At 36.3% G+C, this 12,755-nt stretch overlaps 1 long non-coding RNA gene across 2 annotated transcripts; it reads left to right on the forward strand.

Annotated features, from left to right (window-relative positions):
• Positions 1-489: 489 nt before the first annotated feature.
• LOC137496333 (uncharacterized) lies at positions 490-5,858 on the forward strand. 2 transcript variants are annotated; one of them, XR_015497767.1, is made up of 6 exons: positions 490-2,720; positions 2,965-3,108; positions 3,820-3,936; positions 4,030-4,071; positions 4,392-4,478; positions 4,863-5,858. It is a non-coding gene; the product is annotated as an uncharacterized LOC137496333 (long non-coding RNA). The 2 variants fall into 2 exon arrangements; XR_015497768.2 differs by having other exon boundaries at positions 2,393-2,720; positions 4,392-4,522.
• The last annotated feature ends 6,897 nt before the right edge of the window (positions 5,859-12,755 follow it).

Below are 12,755 nucleotides of genomic sequence, written 5' to 3' on the forward strand. Positions count from 1 at the left end.
GTATGTCTAATAATATTTTTTTTCTTCTATTTCGGCTAGAATAAAAGCCTTTTTAAGGTCAATATTATTAGCCCCTTTAAGCTAAATATTTTTAATAATCTACAGATTAAACCATTGTTATACAATAACTGGCCTTAATACCCTATCCTGCCTAGTTAACCTAATTAACCTAGTTAAAACTTTAAAGAGCCCATATTATGGGTTTTTGAAAATTCCCCTTCATGTAGTGTGTAACACAGCTCTAAGTGAAGTGAAGTATCCAGCTAAGGCTTAAATCTGTAAGAGTACAGTGTTTAAAACTGTTGATTCATCTATAAAAGAGTCAACTCATAGTGCTTCAAACGAGTCGCCTTGATACCGAGTCATTAGGTGTTTCGCCATGACGTACAAACGAAACCAAGTTATTCACGTGCACGTGCAAACCCGGGAGATTTCAAACCTGCGGCCCCGCCCTCTGACATAGAAACCCAGACACACACACACACCCACACACACAAAAACATGCAGGTCGATTAAAGTCACACTGCAGATGGATATTATCGAGTCTCTACCCAAAGATGAAACCTCAGCATTATAGCCAAGCAGTTGGAAACTATGGAAACTTCTGCAAACTATATGCTACAAAGAATACTTCATCGGCGTTTGTTAAAGGAAGGATCAGTAAAGAGTAACTTACTGATGGACGTCAGGATGGGTTTCTTCCTCCATTTCTCAAGTGTAAGTACGTGCGATTAAAGTTGTTGCCTCGTTTACTCTAGCTTGCAAATGTATTTAGTTGTGATTTGTTACTTGTAACCGCGTGTGTATCAGGTTAACTGGCTATATTCTCTTATCGTGTGCAAGTCACGTTAAAAACGCGACGCGTGCTGCTTTGTTTATGGAGCTCCATGGACGAGGGTAGTGTGTGCGTGCGTGCGTGCGTGCATGCGTGCGTGCGTGCGTGCGTGTGTGTGTGCGCGCGGGCTGTCGTCCGGAGGTGTGTGTGTGTTTTTGTGTGTGTGTGCGCGAGCGCAAGGACGAGGGCAATATGTGTGTTTGTGTGTGTGTCTGTGAAAAGAGCAGAGTGAGACAAGCTAGGAGATCTCCTCAACAGTTTTTGGAGTTTTTGCTCAATAAAATAGTTAGTCGTCTGTATTTTCAAGTCCATCGTCTGTATTTACATTGACCCACTGGCAGCTAAAATCCACGCCTACACTATCGAGCGTGTATGCACTGTGATTACTTTTATATTGCTGATTAGCTGTTGGGCATTTCACTCTCTGACTGAAGGCAGTCGACCAATCGCAACAGACTGTCATCGGTCCAATCAGCGCAGATTAGCTTCGCGCTAAGGAGGGGTTTGGGAACAAATGAATCACTGGATGATTCATACGGGAGACGCTGGAATAATTAGGTAAAAATAAATGCAGATTATAAGACCATGAAAGTGTTTTTTGATCTTGCATGCATATTAAACTGTTGTTGGAGACCCTTACAACCAAGATATGACCCTATTTCAGGGATAATATGAGCTCTTTAAATGTCACTTTAAGCTGTATACTAGTGTCTTAAAAATATCTAGTCAAATATTATGTACTGTCATCATGGCACAGATAAAATAAATCAGTTATTAGAAATGAGTTATTAAAAGTATTAATGTTTCTGAAATGTGAAGAATTTTTTTTCTCTCTCCGTTAAACAGAAATTGGGGAAAAAATAAACAGTGGGACTAATAATTCTGACTTCAACTGTATATATATGAAAATTTATATACAATTTTAATATATAAAAAGCACCTAAAAGACATTGCAAATGCAATCTTTTACCATATTCTATTTAAACCAAAGTTTGTTCTTATTTTATGTCAGGCTTCACAGGGTTAAGGGAACCTGCTTGACTGTACTCAATGTGAGATCTATTTTTTATATATTAATTTCTGTGTATAGAATATGTGTTTCGACAGTGTAAACAAGCGTCTGTGCAGACCTGCAGGATTTAACCTGTCAGTTTTGTCCGGGTTCGATTAGACAAACAAATGCACAGTGGTGGATTGATTTCCTATTAAACGTCTTTATAACAGCATGTCATTGTTACAACTGCAGATCAATTGCACATTCAGCACAGAAGTAAAAATACAGACAGCTCATTCAGACACACACCAACACACACCTGGCAACTCTAAGTTTTTTGCTTAGTTTATGTATTTCAGTGATCAAATCACCTTTGGATAGGAAATAGATAACTATCATGAGTGACTATCAGCGGTATGAGTACAAACAACTTACTCAAGACCTGATTGAATGTGAATATTGGCTTTGGCAAGGAAATTAAGCATTATTCAGTTGGCGAACCATTTAAGGCACAGAAACTTAATATATAATGTTAATTGAACAACAATTAAAGAATCACAATCAAAGACACACTGTTAGACATTTCTGTAAATTACACAGTTATTTACTGTATTTCACCCAGTGTAATACTGCAAATTCCTTTTACGGTAAATAACTGTATTTACCGTTGCATTATGGGAATTTGGTGTGACGTCGAACAACATATACAGCGATGTACTGTATTTGTAAAAATTCGTGTATTATACTGTATTTTCCACAACTGCTTCAACGCCACCTTGCGGCGATTCGACTACTCTGCACCACATTTTGCCTGAGGACCCTGGAGCAATTCTGGAGGACAATTTATTAGTGTGCCTGAAGAACATACTGGATTTAACAAACTTTACTCTGGTAAGCTGAGGCAGTGTTTCATTTTACAGAATGTTTTGTGGACGAGAATAAAACAAAGTAAAGTATAAAGTTGGCTATTATTATTTTCTCTGGCTTGGCGTTATTTCGCCCATTTGAGAAATATATCATCTATTAAGATGTTACCTTTATTTAATTTATTACATTAACACTACTATTACTTTAAATAAGACTGTTTATGACTATAGCCATTGTTCTCGTCATATCTTTTTATTTATTTACATAGGAACCGGTGTTGCAGCGGGTTTTGGTTTAGGAGGGAACCAGAGGTATGCAGACAGTTTTGGAGGACACTTAGCACGAGACAACGGTCCGGCAGAGAGTGTTTTCCCCCAGAAGAATATGAATGAAAGACCATCAAATAATCCAGGTAAAAGCGCGTCTGTCTGTGCTGACAACAGTCGACATTGATTTGAGCACCTCTATTAGCATTTGTTTGCTCGGCAACATTGGCTGAAGCGATCTTAAAATGGTAATGTTAACTGTTAGCTAAACTGAGCTAAGTTTATACTGAATTGGACTCAAACTCATTTTAACGTGCAACGTTTAACTTATATTGATTTATACTATATATATTAGATGTTGTGAACTTATTTTTCTCTGGTTTAGAGTAACTTATAACGTTAGCTTGAGAAAATAACATCGCGACGTAACCTATAAGAACGTTAACGTAAATCTATACAATATGCATAGAGGTAAAGTTGGTTTTATATTCGCACATTCGTTAATTTAGAAGACTCTATACTGTTTACCAAGTTACTTTGAATATTCGATCAGAATTAGCATGCCAGTATGACTTGAAATCAACATTAACACTGTTTATTTGACCGTGAGCATGTTGTACTTTGATAGTCAATAGCTGCTAAAATGATTTCGCTATTTAGAGTTTGCAAATAATACTTTTATGAAATTAAATTATTAAGGGGGAAGTCTGAATCTGCTAATATAAAACCAATTTTACCTCTATGCATTATGCTAATAACCACCTTTTTGCTATTTATTGTTTGCTAATTATTTTTTTATCACAACTCTTGACATTTGGTTTAACATAATTGTTACCATTATATTTTTTTCTGTTTAGATATGGCACTGGCACAGCAGCAGGTTTTGTCTGAAGAAACAAACAGCATTTCGGAGGAACATCTTGATCAGCACAGCCTTATGCTTAAAAAATAAGCAAGACCAGTAAGCAACCAAGGTAAACAAATAAAAAAAAAAGTTGTGTGGAGGTTGTGGATTGTAGCATGGTATTCTTATCTGTATTTTTGGCTTTTTTATGGTCTCAATATAGAATACTGGGAGCCTGCCTGTGCAAACTGGACCTCATACAACAGTAAGTACTGTACATCTATTTGTTTCTCAATATATTAATGTTACTTTTAATACAAAATGTGTCACATGTTTAGTTGCTAGCTAAATAAAAAAATCTTTTTCCCTTTTTTATTAAACCATTTAGTAGGTTTTTTTTCATCTTTGTTTATAATATTTTTGAGCAGATTGAGGTCTGTCATGGGTCAGACATTTCAAAATACAATAATTAGTATTGGGATACATGCATTTGTCTATGTATTAAATGTCTTTTTCCCCATTTCATGTTGCCTAAATATTTTGCAATAAATAAAATAATAAAATTTTTTGTATAAATAATTCCAGAGGATGAAACAAAATGCACAGCAACAACCAGAGTGAGCCAGAAGAAGGCAGGAGAAGTAGTGAAGAGAATGACAACCATGAACAACAGTGAGTTATCCTTCTTTCACCAGCTAACTTAGAACTTGGATTAGGTGAGACACTCTCAATAATTGTATCAGTATTCAGTCAGTTTTAGTTTATTAGGAATACATAAAACAAATAGTCTAATCTGTCCTGCAGTGAATCAACCCATCACAAATGCTACAATGTTTTTGTAAAACCTTGTTAGGGAAAAAAATAAACAGGACATTCTGGTTAGTTATCTTTTAAACATGGTAGTGAGCAGGTTATGAGCAGGAGCCAGTTGCTCAGTACCAGCTGAAAGCTACCCCAACCTAGCTGCCATGCTTCAAAATAATTAACCAGTATATGATTTATTTTTTTTAAACAAGCTTCTTCTATGCTTATGTTAGTCTGTTTGTCCTTATCCAGAGTTCTTCATAATCCTGGACTGGGCCAAATCCTGACCAGATGCTGTGGTGGTCATGGAGGAGTGAATCCTAAAAGACACACGTGATCAATGAGTTTCCGCATTGATCCAATGGGCCAGCCTGACCACCCGCTGGTGAACTTTCAAGCCTCCGGTGCCTAGACTGCGGCCTTGCACAAGTTTGGCTAGAGGAGAACTGGTCGTGCCCAACTGAGCCTGGTATCTCTTAAGGGATTTTATTCTACACTTTCGTCAGTTGGTGAAGTTTGTTCCATGCCACTGTCGCCACTGGATCGCTTGGCTACGATTGGTGGATCGGTGGATTTGCTCTTCAGTGTTTGGACTTTCAGCAGTAACATTTACTGCTTCAATTCTGAAAACTGGACTGAAGCAGCTTCAATTTACAAGAACTTCTATGTTAAGCTGCTTTGACATCATTGATCTACATTGTAAAAGTGCAATAGAAATAAAGATGAATTGCATTTGAACATGTGAATTCAGACCTTGTTGAGCATTTGACACCAGAATTAGTAATATTTTAAAGTTGGGTTGTTTCTGAGTCGGCTAATAGTTACAAATATTTATTTTTCCAACAATATGCAATTCAGAAGTTTAAATTTTTATTGTACATGTATGTTCTAGTGCTTTGTGTGATTTATTTATTTTTAATGTGTTGATTTTATTGCTTAATGTAATTTTCACACATTTTCCTTAAATGCTTTAAGCATTATTAATGTTTTAAAGAATGGAATATTTTGTAATTGTGTCTGGTTTAATGTCAGTAGTACTTAGTACAATTGGGGTTTTTTTTCTCAACAATATGCAGGTCAGACACTTAAATTAGTTTTGTACATGTATGTTAATGTGCTTTGTCATTTTCAATGTTTTTTTTCTTAAAATAAAATATTTTGAATGATTGCAATGTAATGTTTTTACACATTTTTAAGCTTGTTTTAAGCATCTCCAATGTTTTAAATAAAGAGTGTTTATTTTGTTAATATTTTGTAATTGTGTCTTTTTTAGGTCTATAGTATTAAAATAATATTAATAAAATTATATTATAAAATATTTAGGACAAAATTAAAAGGTTTACAGTAGCTAACTGTTAACTTAGGTTTTTACAGTAGTTAACCATTTTCAGACACTACGGTAACATGCTGTAAATGGATTTACAGTTGTATACTGTAAATCTAAAATACAGTAACTTACTGGCAACAGTGTTGCCAGTAAGTTACTGTAAAAACCCTTTGAAATGTCTAACAGTGCATGCACTAGTAATCAGGAAAACATTTGTTGGAACTCGTGCATTTTCAAATTTCTGATTTTGAAAGTTTCTAAAAAAATGTTTAGCTTCAATCTACACTCTTTATTGAATGACAAAGCAAACATCACTCTGATCTATACACTTCTTGGTCTGATCTGATAAGCTTTGTGCAACTGGTTTCAAATACTGCAACCAAATGAACTATCGAAATGAACACCAAAAAACTGAATACTTGTAATATGCATGAAAGATATTCACATGCCCTATTTTAGGTACAACTGTTCTACTGTAGATTTAGGATTATAGACGTGGTAAAAAAGGATCTTCTGAAGTTCAAACCAAGCACCAGAATGGGTAAGATGAGTGAATTAAGTGGCTCTGAAAGTGGTGATTATGTTAGTAATTGTAAGACAGCCAGAGATAAGTCAGTGGCAGTCCGGTGAGCAAAACTGCCAGAGGTCAAAGGAGAATGGCCAGACATGCGGCTAACTGGTTAGAGCTAATAAATGACACTGGTGTCAACTAAGTACAGAAACCATGGGCTACAATTGGCATGGGCTAACCAAAATTTGATAGTAGATACAAAAAGGTTGTCTGGTCAGATGAGTTGAGATTTCTGCCACAACATTCAAATGCTGGGGTCAGAATTTGGCATAAACCACAGGAAATCATGGATCCACCCTGTCTTTTATGAATGGTTTAGGCTGCCGGTGGTGTAATGGAATTTTTCATCTGAGCATTGTTCAAATGTTACACCTGAGTATTGTTGCTGACCATATCCATCTCTTTACGACCACAGTAAACAAAGATGGCTACTTCCAGGATTTTTTATAACACGAAAATAAGTTCCTTTTTGAACTTATTTGAAATTGAAGCCTTTTCTGTCTTCTAAAGAGTTGGAAACCATCATCAATGTTTTTATTATGTCCAGATTGGGCTACTGCAGCTCTTTGCATTCAGGAGTTTCGCAGGCATCAATTGCACGCCTGCAGCTGGTTCAAAATGCAGCTGCTAGTCTTTTAACTGGGACAGAAAAAAATTCTAGTATGTCACCAGTTTTATAATCTCTTCACTGGCTCCCAGTCCAGTCTGGCACCTATTTACATCGGTGAGCTTCTTCACTGGCAAACTTCATTGAGGCCAATCAGGTCAGAAAACAGGTTTCAGCTAGTTGTCCCCAAAACACGGTTGAAATCAAAAGGTGACAGGGCTTTTTCTGCCACAGCCCCCCGTCTGTGGAATCGTCTGCCTTTACATATTAGGTCATGTTGTTCCCTGGGTGCTTTTAAGTCTCATCTAAAAAATCACCTTCTGTCTCTTGCTTTTTGATTGCAAATAATTAATTTTAGTCTGTTTTATATATTTTGCTTATATTTTATATATAAGTATATATTTTGTATGCTGGTCTTTTTGTAAAGCACGTTGGTCAACATCTGTTGTTTATAAATGTGTTCTATAAATAAAGCAAACAAACAAACAAACTTTTCCGCTTGTTAAGTGTGATGTCATGCAAAGTAGCATCCGTGTCTAAGTGCTCTATCAAACTGTATGGGAGGTGTGGGGAAAATAATATGTATTTTAATTACCTTTATGTCTTTATTTTTTATTAGAAAAATGTTTAGACTAACAACAGATTAATCAATCTTTTTATTTTCTATGATACCATATTACCCAGCATACTTGCTCCAGACTGCTGTCTAATAAGAAGTCTAGACATTTCACAAGTAGCATGATGCTTGTAGAAGTTGTGAAATATGTTAAAAATACACTTAACTGTTCAGTTCTGGTATGCAGAGGGGGTTGCAGAAAGAGGAAGTATGTTTGGGTGCTACAGCTAAAGGACTGCAGAATGACTGATAAGTGACATTACACCAAAACTCCACCTATTAATATCAGCTGTGTATATATGCTGGAATCAGGGAAAGGTAAGTTAGTTGCGAACCTCCTGAATATAATTCTTGTATTGTATTGGGGTAACGTGACCCAGAGCTCTGTCCTTGTATCTAATAAATTACTAATATTTTATACATTGAAGAAAACCCTCTCCTGACCTTTTATATTGAACACGCATGGAAATTGCTTGATATTCCAACAGGAGTCACAACAAATGATAATAATAAACGTATACAAAGAGATGTACAGTATTTCTTTCAAAAAACATGATCGCAATATATATATATATATATATACACACACAAAACTTTTTTTAATAAATTGTTAAAATATTGGTGTCTGTAATGCAGCAAGTCCAGAAATTTTTATATAAAATTCACTTTAATGTGTTATATTACAAAAAAAAGTTATAAACAAATATTTTCTCAATTTAAATGAACCAGAAATAGTGTTCCATTTGTCATGACTTAACAAGCAGATTCTCAAATAGCTTCCACAGTCTCAATCCAACAGAGTAACTTTGTGATGGGGTAGAATAGGAGATTTGCTTCATTAATTTGCAGTCAGAATCATGCTTTCAGCACGTTCTATGCCTCAAAGAATTAAGGTTTTAAAGGCGAAAGGGATGCAAGCATGGTGTACCTGACAATTTAGTTATTGGTTTAAATATACGCTGTTATGAGTGAAAAAAAGCCTGTAGATTACTTACTTCAAAATCAATAAGCTTCTTGTTACTGTAAACAATTTAGTTGTGGTTAAGCTGAAGGTGAAAACGAGTCTTCTTTGCATCTTATTGAGGATTGTAAATTCACCGCTTAGAGCCATCTTCTTTTCAGAAAATGCTAATGCGTTTGTACAGCCACTCAGACAAGTGTGATCTTTATTGAAGTAGAATTTATGCACAGTTAACCTGTCAATTCTGTACCGCTTGGTAATAAAATGTATCATAGAATAGCCGCCAGTTTGGAAGGCTCTAATGAAGTGCAAAGCACCTGCCTGAAGGAAATCTCACTTCTAGGGTTTGTTTCCAGGGAAACTATAGATTACAGAATGTATCATTGTTTGCTAGTTGAATATAGTGTACTGAGAAACTCAGTGGAATAAAGTGAAAGAGAGAGAGAGGTGATGTCAATAATGTTTTTTTTCCCACATATGTTTTTTCACAGTCATTTGCTAGTGAAGAATACACAATATCAGCCCAATATTGCTACAATAGCGCATCACCATAATCGTTTGCTTTATGTTGTACAGTGTGCTTTACTGGGATGTTTTAAATGGGATATTTCATGTCTTTAGACAACGCCTCCATGCATGATGAAATGAAAGAGACAATGGTATTGGTGTTTCTGAATAGAGTTGTGAAATGGATTCACATTGTCTTTCTTTTTGGAATTTACGCTGCTTCTGTAGCTATTGTTTGTTTTCAGACTTATTTCAGGAAAATACCAGAGCTGCCTTCCTGATGAAATCATGCACCTCATTAAACAAAGGGAACAATGTTGTTTCAGCGCAGACATCACAACATACATCCACACCAGTCGCATCACAGCATGTCTGATGTCAGATAGGGACTATAGTTGACCAGGTAATAACAGGAATGTATATGTTTTAGTGGCTTAATTGCAAAGTTTATCATTTGCAAACATTTTAAAGACCTGTTGTGTTCCAAGCAGGTTTAAGCGTACATGAGTATGCGAGTTTCACATACATGAAATGCCAACGTTTAGTTTAATTGTTTTGAAATTATACAGTGAACATAGCAGAGCTAATTTATTTATTTACTTACTCCCAGAGCCGTTTATATGGAAGTTGATATGTGTGCTTGTCTTGGTCTTCCACATTCGGGGATGAACGTTAGGCTAACGACCCACCTCGTAAAAATGAGATGTTACGAAACACCAACATGGTGCGGCTAATTTATTTATATTTGATTGTTTATTTTCTGTACCTAAATGCTTTTAGACTTCCCAGAAAAACACAGAAAGCACTCTTCATTAAATTTTAAACATTTGTTCCACTTTAATTGATCTAAGCTAACTGTATTTGACTAGACTTCAATCAGATCATTCATAATCATTCTAAAATAATACATTCTTTCTAAATAGAGCTATTCCGCTCATATGGTGAAAATTATTAGATTTTCTTTCACAATATAAACTGCCGAAAAACTACATTTTGCAATGTTGTTGTTTTTAATTTCATCAAAGCACAATGCAAATTGCAGACACTACGAAATTTAGATTTAAAACAATTTTTTAATACCCTCTTCTTTGACTTATTTTATTATTTTCAGGTTTGTACATATTCACTGGAAGGTGCAAGTAGGGCCCAAAAATCAGGCTTAAAATCTTCAGATGAAGGGTGGCATTTTTTGTTTTTGTGATATCAGGACACAAATCTGTATAATAACATGGGTATGACACAGGTATTACAAAAAGGAGGATAAATATGAGGACATTGGTGACGTCCCCATTTCTCCTAAAGCTTGCAAATCACACAGGATGAGTTTATTCAGAGTAAAGCTGTACATAGTCTCCTGTGATGGTTGGGTTTAGGGGTGGGGTGAGGGCAATACAATATACGGTTTGAACAGTATAAAATGAATGGAAACCTATTTAATGTACCCACTTTTCGCAAAAACGTGTGTGTGTGTGTTTATGTGTGTGTGAATGAATGAGTGTGCAGGGCTTAATTTTTGCCGGAACATTCCAGATCTGGCACCTCTGAAGTCTGATCCAGCACCTGATTTTACCGATCCCCCTCCTGAACCGCTCTTCTCCTGTTCGCTGTTCACTTTCACTTTCTTCCACGACTCCCCAACCCTCTTCATTTTCGTCTGCGACAGCCGGCTCTTCACTTTCATTCTTCATCCACGAGACCCTTCAGCCATCCAACCAACGCCCCCTCGCTTTCGACTTTCATGCGCAACAACTCTCCATCCTTGGGTAACATGCCGGATCCGTTATCTGTTCCGGAACCTCACAATTCACAAGCACTGGGTGTTTCCCAATATTGGGTTGCAGGTGGAAGGGCATCCGCTGCGTAAAACATATGCTGGAATAGTTGGCTGTTCATTCCGCTGTGGCGACCTCTAAAATAGAGAATAAGTATGACGCCAGGTGCGCTGTCATTTGTCTGCCGTGTCTGTCTGTGTGTCTGTTTTGCTCCCTCTACAGATGCTTTGTAACATTGAGGGGCATAATCAGGTGGATGGGGAACACCTGAGTCTTAGTGTGCACTGTTTTATCAGCGTCCTGCCACTGTTTGAGAGAGGCTCTTTACCTGATGCTAAGGGTTGGACAGGGACCAGCTGCGTGCGAGTTGGCAGGCTGCTTTGCCTAATGTTTGGTCACAGTGGGCTTAAAACTAAACTTTTGAAACATGACTTTTGGCTTCCCCCTCTTTTTTTCTTGTTTCGCATCAAGGGTGTAATAATACGGGTATTTTTAAAAAAATTTCTGAAACAGGGATTTAAATTGTTACGGTTTATTTTTGTTCTTGGCGCGGTTTGCTTTCACATAGCAACATTTCCAAATGGACCAAAATAGTTCAAACAAGTCACAAGCGAATAAACTCTTCTCACGTTGGTTTCAGGGTTTATTTTTCACAGTGCCACGTATTCCACTATCATACCTCATAATTTTAATTTTGATGCTCAGAAATGAGACATGATGAAAAATGAGACATTAAAAAGCGACAAAGTGCAGTTTAATTTTGACACCCACAGACATCGTCATCAAATCTAAATCAGAGAGGTCAGACCTTCACATACAGTCTCATTTTAGTTTTAAGGTTTTGTAAAAATCTATCTATTGAATCAATCTAGCTTTTAAAAACCATTGGCTAGAATTTTGCATTATAAGTTTAAATTATAGAGAGAGGTAACCGATGAACAGAGACTGCAGTCAGATAATGAAGCAGATCAATGTTGATCTTTCTATTGAGGTGTTAGAGCAGAAATGAACAAAACAATAGGCCTAATACAAACAATTGTAAGGTTAAAATATGGAAAAAGTATAGGATGGTAATTTCTGTGAATTTTGCTAATGGATAAACAGCACCCTGTAATATTTCAGCATGCCTTTACTTTCATAATAGACATTAAACGCACATTTACCGGTAGGAATGACATCCCACCCTACTATTACATAACCATAATACACTGATATAGCCTGGTTTGTTACTTCATTGGATTGTTTTGCTGTCTCATTATACACCAGAGTTCCTTTTAATCGAGCCAAGACCACCTCACTCAGGCCAATCTCGCACCGATTGATTTAACCGCGATATGCCAAACGAACTGTGTAAACTGGGCAAACGAGACAGGTTCCAAAACAAATGTCTAGGTGTGAAAGCAGCCTAACCCGAAGGAAAATGATTGAATGAATGAAAATCTTCAGATATGTGGCCAGTGTTATTTTTCCCAATGACTGGTTATGCCTTTGTTTGTCTTCTGGTAAGCTATGCCTTACCTGTGTCTTGTTTAGTTTCCTGTTTGCTCTCATGAATAAAAACTGACTGATGCAACATATTCTTCTTCTTCAAGTTCTTGGAGCACTAACAATTTTGCATTTTGAGTCATTTGTAAAGTAATATGATAATGCTCAACATTTGTGGCACAATTAAAGCATTCTTGTTTGTTTGAGAATCCTGAACAACTCGAATGATAATGTGATTTCAGTGAAGAGGCAATCTGCAAATTACACACTTACTGTAATCTTAATCATGTTGACTGAAA

This window comes from Danio rerio, chromosome 8 (genome assembly GCF_052040795.2).
Source record: "Danio rerio strain M-AB ecotype USA chromosome 8, GRCz13ab, whole genome shotgun sequence".
Taxonomy (NCBI): Eukaryota; Metazoa; Chordata; class Actinopteri; order Cypriniformes; family Danionidae; genus Danio; species Danio rerio.